At 39.0% G+C, this 13,495-nt stretch overlaps 1 protein-coding gene across 3 annotated transcripts in view; it reads right to left on the bottom strand.

The window, feature by feature from the left end:
* Positions 1 to 13,495, bottom strand: part of LOC111575976 (thyroid hormone receptor alpha) — a 283,113-nt gene that overhangs the window by 160,924 nt on the left and 108,694 nt on the right. For 2 of the 3 annotated variants that reach the window (XM_023281440.3, XM_055004866.1), the window contains one exon: positions 6,819 to 6,897. The gene's annotated coding sequence lies outside the window, so the exon portion shown is untranslated. The other variant, XM_055004867.1, reaches the window with a different exon arrangement.

Below are 13,495 nucleotides of genomic sequence, written 5' to 3'. Positions count from 1 at the left end.
CACCCCGGCCGTTGACGTGACCGACTCTCGGGCCGCAGACAACAAGCGTTACCTCAAATGTGGGGCGCGCGCATGTGTGTGGGCGTGCAGCAGCCGTCCTGTAGCAGCAGGTGAGATTTACGAGGTGTTAAGAATGCTTGCCTGCAGCCCGGCGATGGGAAACCGATCCCAGCTCCCCGCCTAACACCCCGCCTGTCTCCTGCTTAAAGACGCACAAACGCATGTGAACATGCGGTGCCTCGCCTCGTGCACACGCATGCATGCTCATCAACCCCTGAACCCTGGAGTGTGAGTCTGCACCACCTCGGCTCTGAAACACTCGCTGCTTCCTGGGGCTAAACACACCTTCTAGAATGTCCTCCTCCCCTCCACCGACTAGATTCCTCCTCCTTCACACGTATCCTGTGGTGGGAGGAGAAAAGACCTTCCCCAAAGAGGCTTGAAAGGTCAGCGCCGCTGCCGCCGAGGAGGAGGAGGAGGAGGCACGTTTTACGGCTTTTACAAGCGTCATGAATCACCGAGGCTTCTCCCTTTACAGCATGACATTGAAGACGCTCTGCTTTGCTGACCGAGAGTGCAGAGTTACATCTCATCTCGCAGTTCTCGCTAAACGTTCTATAGCTTAAGTGAGGCGAGTAAACAATCATATACGGATCCCGGATGTAGCACTTATATCCTAGTGAGCACCACTTACTGCTGCTGTAGCTTAACCCTCCAAGCACCGAGCGGTTTCTGGGCAGTTTTCTTCACTATGGGCTCATTTTTCACCGCAATATAAAGTCCTGAACCTCTGCGGAAACAACGCAAACACAACTAGAGGCAAAAAGAACTCAAAAATGCCTTCTATGCCACAAATAGTTTGGAAAAAAGTCAACTCCAGGAAGATGTTTCACCATGCTGAATGTGTCTTCTTCTGAAGCCTGTTTTTAAGCCATGCTGCTCCTGTTTTATTGATCAAGCGTGTTTAATTTTCTCTCATCTGTGCCCAAATATGTCTCATATCTGCTTTGTGCAAACACAGCCTGCAGTTCAACCTAACAATCCCTGAATTTCCCACAGGTCAGATGATAATTCTCTTATTTTTTGCCACATGACTGTTTGTTGCACACGAGTCAGTCATAGCTTCACAGGTGCATCATGAAGAGCAGAACTTTTAGGTTTTTTTTTTTTCTTTACAGAATCTAGTTTACGCAAATGGTCTAGTTTTGGTGAATTTCTATGTGTAACATGTAGAATAAAGTGATTTATAGATAAAATATCTCCATTTTTAAGCTTAAATTTGGTTAATTGAACTGAATTTCATGCACAAATACTTTAATGGCCATCAGAAAGTTGAAAATTTTATATATTTTTAAATTTCTGGCTCTGATTAAGGGTGAAAATTAGGTGACTTTAAAAAAAATTAACATGCATTTCAAACTTGAAAGGGGGGTTTGTGGTTCAGAGGATTGAGCTACATGAAATTAAACTTTAAATCATTTTAGTTCAGGGGTCACATACAGCACAATCTGATCACAAGTATGCCGGACCAGTAAAATAATAACATAATAATCTATAAAATACGAGAATAATCGAATTTAGTGCAAAGAAGTACAAATATTACTCATCATACTCTTCATTTAAAGTTTAAATGAGAAGCACCAGTCATCCATCTTTTTAGTTAATAATGGATAAATGTAGACGACAAGATCAATAAAATCTTTACATTTTTTTATGAAACTTGCATCGTGACTTGATCAATATTAAAGGTTAAATTTGACGCGGTTTTATTGTGCATCAAGAAACGATTAAATCTACTCAAATATTATCAAACTGTCGAATATTTACAACAGTGACTTCTTTGCATCCTACCCGGTGATGGGAACTCATCACCGTGGCAACTCAACACGATGCTGCAAACAAAAATGGCCGCTCAGTGAAATATCCACGTCTGGTCCGAGCAGCAATGGCTCCAACCTGCGACTGACGGCTGCCTCCATCAGATCTCTGTCCGTAAAGCCGTCCTCAGCGAACATCTGTCCAAACATCTCTGGAGGTTGGTGTGTCTCGTCCCGGTCCGAGCTCCTCTCTAAAGCTGCACGGACTTAGAGCGGGGATTAAACCGCAATTATGTGCTTCCCTTCTTTTACTCTCCCGCTGCGAGAGCAGAAAGAGGAGGACGGGAGTTTGCTGTTCGATGCTGATGCTGTATTTAAATTTAACTCAGCTTCTTTCAATCACAAATCCAGCCGCATGGCGCTCCATTAAACGCTGAGTTAAACTGCCGGTTTTCAGGTTTCAGCACTGAGAAACGTCTCACTTATAACCTGCTCTCCCGTTATAACCATCAGCACTATGAGCCCTCGGCTGTTTTCAGGCGTAATTTCACTACATTTACTTTTAGGATCTTGTGCACTCGCTGTATCTTTAGGTTATCCAGATGTTCCATCACATGATATGATAAAATATTCAGACTCTCAGGGGGAAAAAAAGACATTTGCGTCTTGATTTTCTTAGATTTTTGCATTTCTCTCACTGTAATATGTGTGCAGGGAGATTGTCTGGTAAAATCAGAAGCAGAAAGGTGTGATAGAAGAAGAAATTAAGGGGAAAATATGTACAAATTGGGGAAAATTGGTGGTGTCAAACCAGCTAAATGTTGTCATATATTAACTTATAATTGCATATATAACATTTTTTCTAGTTTTTTTTTTTTTACAGATTAGTCTGGGTTATCCACATCTCTCATTGTTTGATATAATAAAATTTGCAGATCCTTTTACATTTGCCTTTACATCAAGTAAAAAGAACATTTTGCATCATAAATTCACCACGTTCTTGCACGTATCTCACCCTAAAACGCTGAGCAGTGGAGATATCTGTGCATAAATGTGAAGGGAAGATTGTCTGGAATCTGGAAACATCAGAACCACGATGGTAGGAAAATGTATGGGGGGAAAATATGTGCTAATTGGAAATAACTTGTTGTTTTATTCACTGAAAGGTTCACATAACTGCAGAGGTGGCAAAGGAGGAAAATGTTCACCTCTCACCCTACATTGCACTACATACATAATAACTCATTTTGTCTTCTGTTTTTTATTTCCAGTCAAAATCTTCCATCGTTTTTTATGGCAAAACTTGCAGACTTTTTTATATCAGCCTTCATATTATTAAGGAAAAATACATTTCAATTTCTTATGTTTTTGCACATATCTCACCTTAAAATGCTGAGATATCATTTGATAATTGCGTAGAGGAAATTGTCTGGAATGTGGAGATACTTAGTGATTTAGAAAATGGGGTAAAATACGTGCTAACTGAGGTGACAAACCAGGAAAATGTTCACCGCTTTCACCCCTACACTCTGTCTTCTGAAATGACATTAATGTGCCACTGTACCGCATTGATATTAACATAGCTAGTTTTTCCTTTTTTAGAACAATCATGATCTTCCATCATTATAAAATAAGCTAAAACTTGCAGATATAAGACTTTATATGAAGGAAAAAGAACATTTTGCATCACAAATTTACTTTTTTTCTTCCACTTAAAGAGATATCGTTTGATAACTGTGTAGGGGGAATTGTCAGCAATGTGGAGATACTTAGTGACCTGGAAAATGGGGTAAAATTCTGATGTGATATTAAGACATCATTGTACTGCATAGATATTAACATATTAAGTTTTCTCTTTTTTCCCGGAACAATCAAGATCTTACATCGTTTTATAAGCCAAAACTTGCAGATGTCAGACTTTATATCAAGGAAAAAGAACACTTTACATCATAACTTTACCCTCTTTTTGCACATATCTCACCATAATATGCTAAAAGTAGAAATGTCTTTTCAGTAATTGTGCATAGTGGGATACTGGATGATGCAGAAATGGAGGGAAAATATGTGCAAATTGGAAGCAAGTAATATTTTATCTGCTAAAGAGGCCACATACCTGCAGAAAAATGTTCATCTCATTCTCCCAACACTCTTTCTTGTGATATGCTATTAACATATCACTGCATTATAGAGGTATTAACATATCTAGATATTCACAGATATATGCAACGATGAGTTATGGCTGTGCAAATGGACTGCGATTACATCTGATGGATACTTGGTCTCATTATGCGCTGCACCTCGCTGCAATGAATACTTAGAGAGACAAACAGAAGGGATTCAAATTAGGATGCAAAGTGTTTCTGTCGGGCTTGGAGGGTTAAAACCTTCCAAGGTGTGAGGCTAAAGCGACAAAACCAAATGATCTGCTTCAGAGCAGTGTACAAAGAGCTGCTGTCGCTTAAAGCCGGAATAAAAAACCATGAAAATGGGAGCATTCCTTCAGGCTTTCCAGTCACTTCCAGCACCGCGGCTTAATGAAGACGTCTGCACGCACTCAGACGCTTCCGTCGCTTTGCAGAGATACAGTTTGCAGAGAAAGATGATGGTTGCGTTCGGTTTGGAGGGTAAATAAATCATCACACTGTCGGGATGCAAAACAAATGTCAAATCTCTGCAGCCCCTCGTCCCTCTGACAAATGAATATTCTAACAGGAACAATCCACAGCCATCAGTCAGGCTTGTTAAGATCCTGTTACGTAACATTAGCTGGCACCGTCTTTATTGAGATATAAAAGACGACTAGTGCCAGATTCCTGCTTTTATTTTGGCTCGAAATATGGAAATATGTAACTTTAATATTAACACATTTGTAGCAAGCACAGAGAATTAGGAGTGCAAGGAGTTGGCTATCCTCGGGCAGCATGCAAAAGTTGTCAGAGCAAATCAACAAACCTCCAGGAAACAGCACATTCATGGGTTCCTATCAGGCGCCGGCAGTACAAAAATATCTGGACAGTATCGAGTTTACAGAGACGACGTAGAGCCGCAGCTGGAAAGAGGATATCTTGGCGCAAAAAGATGAATAAAAAAGACAGAACTCTGATCTCGTGCTTCATTTTGTGCCACAAAAACACACCGAGGAGCTCATAATGATGTTCACCTATGAGGAAGGTCTGCAGATGTTTCTGTCAGGAAGCAAAAACCCTCAAGAATGAATGCCAGTATTTCATTAAATCCAACAACTGCACTCACACTAAGCTGAGTACCAACTTGTTAAGTCAACCAGGGTTTTAAAATCTAGAGTACAGTGCACCAGATGGCAAAAAAAACAGACAAATCTGGAGACAGATATTCCTCAAGGAGATCCAACTACAGTTACAACTGTGTGTTCCACTAAATACGTCTCATTTGTATAAAAACTGAATTAAAACCAGTCAAAAGGCTTGAAGCAAATCTTAAAAGGTCAACAAGTACAAGGCCTTCATCGGTCTCTGTTTTAGGATTATACATCGCAACACAAAGGCCTATAGAAAATAAAATTGCTTTGAAATTGCTCAGAGTGGGCAGGAAATAAAATAAATAGAGGAAGACTGGAGTCCACTTCACTGGGAATCTATATTTCTCATACTCCAAAGAAAAAGGTTTAGACGGACTATGAAAACTCTCGCTCGAGTCACTATCCGACTCCACGGGATCCACGCGAAGGGAATTGATTGGTCAGTAGGAGATGCTTTCATACGCATTGATCTGTTATCTCGATATAACCTGCTCCAGAATGGGTTAGCAGCATGAGTTGGTGAACCTCCGATACAGACCCAGAAACCCAGTGTCAGACCCCAGAAGCCTCATTAACAACAAACCCTGCTTCGTAGTACAGACCTCAGGATTGAAATATACAAAAACATGTTTTTGGCCATTTTAAAGGCAGTAGAAGCACATTGTGAACACAACATTAGTTTAAACTATGGGAAACTGATTCTACTTGAGATGTAAATCCACAAATGTTTTTTTTGTTTCTACCTGGCAAATCTGTCCAATATTCACCACATTTGTAGCTCTGTTTTTGGTCTCAACCAACCAAACCCCTATAAAACTGTGTTTCTAGAGCTGCCTGATGTGTTAAAAACAGCGACCATTAGCCGTGTTTCCATATAATCGTCAAGCTAAAGTGAAACCAAGATTTAACATGTTGCAATAAAGAGAACAAACTAAATGCGAATTAGGCCTTTTACCATTACCTACCTTGCAGCAAATAAACTAGCTTGTGTGGAGACATCAGTAGGTGGTGCTATAAGCTATGGTAGTTGTAAAATACACAGTAGAAGAAGATGGAAACCAAACCAGATGTTTGCAAACCATTAAAAACCCTTGAAAAAGAAGAAGAAACAAGCAAAACATTGGACAATTTACTGAACCAATAGAAGGTAGCTTTACCAATCAACAACTGATTAATTGTTACATTTTTTTAAATATAGTGGACCTTATTCTATATGCTGATACAAAATGTGTTTTTCACTGTAAAAACAGCTAGATAACATTACTCAGATCACGATTCGCTTAATTTTTCTTTTTTTAAAGTTAAAAAACAACTGTCACTTTTTTTGCAAAACTTGGGGAGGTTTGTGTAAAAATACATGAGAAATATCACAGAAACACAACTAATCATGAAATAAAGCTCGTTATAACGGCGATGAGAGGTGCAGATTTAGGTTACAACTCTGCAGGATCAACAGATTGTTGGATTTATTGTTAATTAGTGAGTAAACTGAAGTGGAAACTTGGAAAGTGAGAGCAGCGTGGCCCTCCTTGTAATCAGCAGAGCTGCTGATCAGCCATGAGGGCGTATGTACTGTGCCACAGATCACTGTTATGATTAGATAATGAATTCCTATACAAACAGCGCCGACGACAACCCAGCGGTTTGCTCGGGCCGAGTCCTGCGCCCACGTGTTAAACATACATTTATTAAACCCGTGAGGAGACGGGCGGAACACGACCTACCAGTCATGCTGCATGTGTTTGTGAGCGGTTAATGATTTCCCCAGGCCTCCTGCGTGGCGTAGCCCGGCTTGTCTCCGCCCTGGAAGAAATAAAAAGAGGATTGTTAGGGTGGCTGTAAGACAGAGGGTGGAGGAAGGAGGCAAGGGAGGGATGTATAGAAAACAAACAAGGCCATACAGTACAAAGGCCAGCAGCCGCCCCTCCTTCCCCTGAAATCCCCTCTGTCCTCATTCCTCAAGCTCGCTCTGTCCTCCGCTGACTCCTTTCCCTTCATCATTCCCTCCCTTCTCACTTTACAAACCTACTTTTTGCTCCCCTTTTTCCTCTGACGCACACATTTGTCATATTAGAGCCACCTTTTGTCGTTTCTTTTTTTACTTTAGCTTCCTTTTTACCTTGCAGACAGACAGGAAAGCCAAACATTTGTGTGCTTCTGTCACCGTCGTGCAGAAACACCCTCACACAGCCTCCTTTACTGCCTCTAATGTAGACAGACGTATGGACTTTAGCTACCTGACAGCTCAGGTGGGTAAACAAACATAGCTGAATGCTAAGCTAGCTGTGCTCACTACAGGGGTCAGTCCAGAACTGGAGGAAATTTACATCAAATTTCCAACAGGAAATGTGTTTATTTCCATTTTTCACCACAGGAATTTCAAAACGTCGTCTCATCTAACATGCTAATTAGTGAGCAGATTTTATTAGATGATCCTGCTGTTACAATCCACATTATCCTGCCTTATTATTGAAAAGAAAACACCTCAAGACCACAGAGTGTCGGTTCAGCTTTATGCAAAAGAGCAGCGATTGGGTTTAATGATAATCATCTGCTTCTACACACCTTTGGGCTTCAGCTCCTCTAAAAACAAAAAAAAGCCGATTGTGGTTTCGTGTCTGTTCTCTGTTAAGGTTTATTACAGCAACTACTCAAGTAAACAACACGCTAATGACTAAATGCCTCCCTGCTACAAGCCATTACAGTCTGTGTCTCGATAAAAATGACAAAAAAAGGGTAAAAGAAGGAGGCAGATGAAAGGAAAGAGAAAAGCCAGAAAATTTGAAGGAATCTGTGAGATGAGCAAGAGAAAGGACAGAAAAACGCCTCCGGCTTTGAGAGTTTAAGGGGAAAAGGAAGCCGTTAAAGTCTTTACAGCCCCTTTGGACAGGAAATGCCAAAGGAAATGCATTTGTGTGTGTTTCTATACGCTGATGGGAGTCTGTTGTCAAATTAGGAAGTGTCACTGGATTTTATAAAAACAGGAAATCCTGTCTGCTTATTTATCCATAAACAGCTGCTTGATTTGACATTAAAATCAACCCGCTTGGTCGTTTATTTTGCTTTTGATCTGAGCAAACTCAAGCTGTAAAATGTGATTGAAGGTTGTGTGGAAAGTTTGATAAAAAACAAACTTGGTTGACAAATTTCTCCTTTAGGAACCTGGAAAAGCATGATACAAACTGGTATTTAATCTAATCATGTTTGAGATGTGGCTCTGTTGGGAAAATAAACCAAATCTAAGCTTAAAAAAAAATCATGACACTTTAAGAAAATCTGCCTTCTTTAAAAAAAATCACCAAATATTAACTGTTTGCTCTTACCAGATTCAGTAAAAAACTAAAAATTCTACAATCCTCAACGCAACTATGAATCTTTTAGCGACTCTAATGGGACTAACACTGATGTAGCAAAAATTTAAGAACTTTTCAGCTGAACTGCAGGCTGTGTAAAGTAGATAAGTGGATCCATAATAAAAACTCAAGTAGCAAAACATCTGTAGTATGTAGAACAGCAGTTTTTTGTTATTTACAATGTTGGTACAACCTATAGGAACTTGGAAAAGTATTATACAAACTGATGTCCAGATTTTTTCACTGGTATTTAAACTAATCAAGTTTGAGATGTGGTTTTGTTGGGAAAATTAACCAAATCTAAGCTTAAGAAAAAATTGCGATATTTTGTCAAAATACGTGTATTCTACGTGTCTTGTTTAAAACCGCCAAAAATAATCGGTTAACTCTAACCAAATTCTGTAAATAAATAAAAATTTTACAATCCCTTGCGTAACTGTGAAGCCTTAAGGGAATCAGCTGTGTCCAACAATCATTTGACATAAATTCAGGGACTTTTCAGCTGAACTGCAGGCTGTAGAAATGCATCTGTGCATGTGTTTCTATATTCTGATGGGAGTCGTAAAACGTGATTGAAAGTTGTGGAGAAAGTTTGATAAAAAATATGAAAACCGGTTGACAAATTCCTCCTGGGTCGAGGTCCACTTAATGCACCGAGAAAAAACCTCCACATGCCGCGTAAGATCAATTGTTGTTTCCAAGGTCAAGAACAAACTTTTACAATCAATTTTCTCCAGCGATAATTCAAAAAAACTGCCCCCACTCCCTAATACAGACATGCAGCACAGAGGGGGACTTCCTGCCTCAAAGAATCAATTTTCCCCTAGAAAAGCCGCAGAGAGGGAGAGGACGGACGGATAATTTGACAGATGGAGGTGCAAAGAGGAGCGAGAGCCTCTAAACATGACTAATTTGGCTAATAGACGAGGGCCGGAGGTCATCGGCCGAGTTTACACAAAGGATTTCGGAGGCTCGCAATCAAGACGGTGGATTAAGAGCGAAGGCCGGGAGATGGATTGTGTCTGTTTGCAGTGAGAAAAAAAAAGAGCACCGAAAGAACCAACATGCCGAAGACAACATGTTAAGAAGGGAGTTCAGCTACTTAGCCTCGGCGCTGTGACAGACGACGATCTGCCGTCCACAGAGTGGCCCGAGGATGATCGACGGCAAAAACAGAAGAAGAAGAAAGACAGTCACGTGTCTTTACAAGAAGATAAGTTGTTTTGTGTCTCCTTTTTGTCATTTTATGTCCTGTTTTTGTCATTTTGTGTCACGTTTCTAGCATTTTGTGTCGTGTTTTTGTCCTTTTGTGTTTTCTTTTTCTCCTTTTGTGTCTCATTTTTGTCATTTTGTGTCCCCTTTTTGTCATTTTGTCTCGTTTTTTTGTCATTTTGTGTCTCATTTTTATCGTTTTGTGTCATGTTTTTCTCAGCTTGTGTCCTCTTTTTGTCATTTTGTGTCTCCTTTCTATCACTTTCTATCTTGTTTTTATCATTTTGTCATGCTTTTCTCATTTTGTCTTATTTTTGTCATTTTGTCTTGTTTTTGTCATTGTGTGTCTTGTTTGTCATTTTGTGTCTTTTTTTGTCATTTTGTGTCTTGTTTTTATTATTTTGTGTTATATTTTTGTCATTTTGTGCCTTGTTTTTGTCATTTTTTGTCTCCTTTTTATTGTTTTGTGTAATGTTTTTTCTCAATTTGTATCTTTTTGTCATTTTGTGTCTTGTTTTTATCATTTGTGTCATGTTTTTTATCATTTTGTGTCTCATTTTTGTCATTTTGTGTCTAATTTTTGCCATTTGGGGTCTCATTTTTATCGTTATGTCTAATTTTTATCATTTTGTGTTATGTTTGTCTCATTTTGTCTTCTTTTTATCATTTTGTGTCGTTTTTATCATTTTGTCATGTTTTTATCATATTGTGCCTTCTTTTTGTCATTTTGTGTTGTTTGTCTCATTTTGTCTTCTTTTTATCATTTCGTGTCTTGTTTTTATCATTTTGTCATGTTTTTATCATATTGTGTCTTCTTTTTGTCATTTTGTGCCTCATTTTTATCGTTTTGTGTCATGTTTTTTCTGATTTTGTGTCTCCTTTTTGTCATTTTGTGTCGTTTTCATCGTTTTGTATAATGTTTTTCTCATTTTGTGTCTTCTTTTTGTCATTTTGTGTCGTTTTTATCATTTTGTGTCATGTTTTTATCATTTTGTGACTTCTTTTTGTCATTTTGTGTCTCATTTTTGTCATAGTGTGTCTCATTTTTGTCTTGTTTTTGTCATTTTGTGTCTCGTTTTTGTCAGGATGATGGACGGCAAAGACAGAAGAAGAAAAAAAGCGAGAGTCAAGTGGCCGGGTGTCTCTACAAGAGGACGAGCCTCAAAGCGGAGTCTCTTCATTTTGCTAACTCGGAGCAATGCTATCGCCGCCGCCAGCGAGGCCTTTTCACCATCTTGCCGACATGAATAGCTCCTTTTGTCGCGGAGAAATTCCACTGGCAAGTCTCTAATTAGCTGGAGGGCTCTTCCCCTGCAGGCTGTGTGGGCAAAAAGAAAAAAAGAAGAAGAAGACGACAGAGACACTAGGAGGGAGGAAGGAGAATGGATGAGACGACAAACAATGCTCTCCAGAGTATTGACAGTGTTTTAAAAAAAGAATTTCTGAGCGCTGGGCTGACAGAAACACAGCATGAGGACCGGCCGACCGACAAAAACATCACAACCATCACTCTGCCTGTCAGCAGCTCAGCGTCGGCTAAATGCTAATTCACCGCTAACGCCGCCAATCTGAGAGCAGCGAGAGGACGAAGCACTGATGTCACATCATGTTTGATGAAGAGCATCGTTCAGAAAATAACCCCAGTGATGTCGGAGTCATCGGGTTTTCTGGAGTTCCACAGAAAACCTGAATTATGAAACTGGAGGCGTGAAGTTTAAAAGATAAAGAAAGTGAATGTGAAAGAGAGCTTTAAACACAGCAGTGGGTTTGAAAGACATGTTTTCTTTTAAAAAATCTCACACAATGACACTGTTTATCAGAGCAAGAACCTTTAAAATCAGAAAGAATCCCTTGATTTCCAACTTTTTGCATGGCCTTTGAACTAATCATGTTTTACATGCAGTTCTGTTGGGAAAATTAACCAGATTGAAACTTAAAATCAGTTTATTCTACACGTCTTGTTTAAAAATTTAAAAACAGTTTGCTGTAACCAGATTCTGTAAAAAACAAAAAATTTTGTGCTCTTTGGCACAACTGGGAATCCTTTAGTGACTCTATTGCAACCAACAGTCAAATTACAAAAAATCAAGGATTTTTCAGCTGACAAAATCGGTTTATTCTAAGTGTCTTGCTTAACAAATCGTCAAAAACTGATGTTTTGCTCAAACCAGATTCTGTTAAAAACTAAAAATTCCACAAATCTTGATGGAAATGTGAATCATTTAGTGACTCTACTGTGACCAACAGTTATGTGAGAAAAATTCCAGAACTTTTCAGCTGAACTGCAGGGAGTGTAAACTACATAAGTGATAAGTATGGATCCAAAATACAAACGTAAGTAGCAAAACATCTGTATTATGGAAAGGAAGAGTTTTTTGTTACTTACAGTGCTGGTACAACCACAAGGAACTTGGAAAAGCATTATACATACTTTCCAGGATTTTTCACTGCCTTTGAACTAATCATGTTTGAGATGGGATTCTGTTGGGTAAATTAACCAAATCTAAGCTTAAAAAAAGTGATATTTTGTCAAAATCTGTTTATTCTACACGTCATATTTAAAACCGCCAAAAATAAATGGTTTACTCAAATTGAATTCCATAAAAAAATAAAAAATCTACACTCCCCTGTGCAACTGTGAAGCCTTTAATAATGCCACTGTGACTAACAGTCATTTAACTAAAATTCAGCTATTTTTAGATTGAACTGCAGGGTGTGTATAGTAGTAAGTGATAAGTATGGTCAAATGGAAAAGTAACCAAATCTAAGCTTAAAAAACATGATATTTCAAGAAAATCTGGTTGTTCTACATGTCTGGCTTAAAAATTTGTCAAAAATTAACAGTTTGCTCTAACCAGATTCTGTAAAAAACTAAAAATTATCCAATCCTTGATGTAAATGTGAATTCTTTAGTGACTCCACTGTGACAAACAGTCATGTGACAAAAATTCACGGACTTTTTGGTTGAACTGCAGGCTGTGTGACTTGGAGAGTATAGAAACAAATTCAAAATGTCAGTATTAGGAGATCTATAGTGTGTAGAGTCATTGTTTTTAGAATAGCATTGGTAACACCTATAAGAAACTGGAAAAGCACAGGAAACACTGATTCCAGATTTTTTTTTTTTTGTAAAATAAATAATCTAAAGATTTCAGCTTTTGTTTTTTCTCCTTGTTTTTCATGATTTATGACATTATAACTGTGTCAAACTGCACAAGAGACATTTTTGAGTTTCCTCTACTTCGAGCTATGATTGTTCGGTTTCCATAGAAATGCTGGACTTTAAATTACAGTGAAAAATGAGCCCAAAATGTGATTGAAGCAAAAAAAAAAAAAAAAATGGTACTGCATTGCATTATGGGAACTGTTGGATCCATTGAGGGGAGTAAAATTCAAGATACCTGCTTTTTTTGACTTTATGTCTCTTGAAGTTGTATAATCCAGAATAACTCTAGGTGTGTGATACATGTGAACGTGAGGTTGTGCTGCGGGTGTTTTGCAGCGTTAACGTGTGAAACTCTGCTGCCGTGTGTTCACTCCCATCCGTGTCCTGTTGCACGGTGAGTTTGGGTCGCGTGAGTGTGGCATTCGATCACATGCCTGTGCTATATTTGCCCTGAGCAGATAGCCGTCTTATAGGCTGGATCTAAGCCGACCTCCCCGCAATGTCATATAACATCCATGTGCTCGGCCTGCGCTCAACTCTGCATTTCACTTTCAGAAACTGCTGTGAACCCGAGCAAACACACAAACACAACAAACGTAAAGACCGCAAAAGAAAATCACTTCATGCTTTCAGGAAGTTCAGGGGCTGCACATGCATCAACAACGAGCGG

This window comes from Amphiprion ocellaris, chromosome 18 (genome assembly GCF_022539595.1).
Source record: "Amphiprion ocellaris isolate individual 3 ecotype Okinawa chromosome 18, ASM2253959v1, whole genome shotgun sequence".
NCBI lineage: Eukaryota > Metazoa > Chordata > Actinopteri > Pomacentridae > Amphiprion > Amphiprion ocellaris.
This window is presented reverse-complemented; position numbering and strand designations above follow the sequence as displayed.